At 38.2% G+C, this 1,133-nt stretch overlaps 1 protein-coding gene across 1 annotated transcript in view; it reads right to left on the bottom strand.

Annotated features, from left to right (window-relative positions):
- LOC105532631 (ganglioside GM2 activator-like) overlaps positions 1–1,133 on the bottom strand; it is a 96,646-nt gene that overhangs the window by 73,789 nt on the left and 21,724 nt on the right.

Here is a 1,133-nt window from a genome sequence, read left to right on the forward strand (position 1 = left end):
CTTTAGTTTAATTAGATCCCATTTGTCAATTTTGGCTTTTGTTGCCGTTTGTTTGTTTGTTTCAATTGTATTTAGCTCTGCTCTGATCTTCATTATTTCTTTTCTTCTACTGGGTTTGGATTGTTCTTGTTGCTCTAGTTCCTTGAGGTGTGGCCTTTAATTGTCTCTTTGTGCTGTTTCAGACTTTTTGAGGTAGGCATTTAATGCTATAAACTTTCCTCATAGCATTGTTCTTGCTGTATTCCTGAGGTTATGATAGGTTTTGTCACTATTATCATTCAGTTCAAATAATTTTTTTTGAGATGGAATTTCGCTTTGTCATCCAGGCTGGAGTGCAATGGTACAATTTCAGCTCACCACAACCTCCACCTCCCAGATTCAAGCGATTCTCCTGTCTCAGCCTCCCGAGTAGCTGGGATTACAGGTATGCACCACCACGCCTGGCTAATTTTGTATTTTTGAGAGAGACAGGGTTTCTCCATGTTGGTCAGGCTCGTCTCAAGTTCCCGACCTCAGGTGATCCACCCACCTCAGCCTCCCAAAGTTCTGGGATTACAGACGTGAGCCACCATGCCCAGCCCAGTTCAAATAATTTTTTAATTTCCATTTTGATTCCATTGTTGACCCAAGGATCTTTCAGGAGCAGATTATTTAATTTACATGTATTTGTATAGTTTTGAGTGTTCCTTTTGGAGCCAATTTTATTTCACTTTGTTCTGAGAGAGTACTTGATATAATTTCAATTTTGTTAAATTTATTGAGACTTGTTTTATGGCCTATCACATTGTCTATCTTGGAGAATGTTCCATGTGCTGAAGAATAGAATGTAAATTCTGAGTTGTTGGGTAGAATGCTCTGTAAATATCTGTTAAGTGGATTTGCTCTAAGGCATAGTTTAAGTTCATTGTTTCTTTGTTGACTTTCTGTCTTGTTGACTTTCAGTCTAGTGCTGTCAGTAATGTATTGAAGTCCCCCACTATTATTGTGTTGCCATCTATATAATTTCTTTGGTCTAGTAGTAATTATTATTATTATTATTATTATTTGAGACAGTCTAATTCTGTCACCCAGGCTGGAGTGCAGTAGTGCCATCTTGCCTCAATGCAACCTTCACCTCTCATGTAGCTGGGATT

This window comes from Mandrillus leucophaeus, unplaced genomic scaffold (genome assembly GCF_000951045.1).
Source record: "Mandrillus leucophaeus isolate KB7577 unplaced genomic scaffold, Mleu.le_1.0 Scaffold975, whole genome shotgun sequence".
NCBI lineage: Eukaryota > Metazoa > Chordata > Mammalia > Primates > Cercopithecidae > Mandrillus > Mandrillus leucophaeus.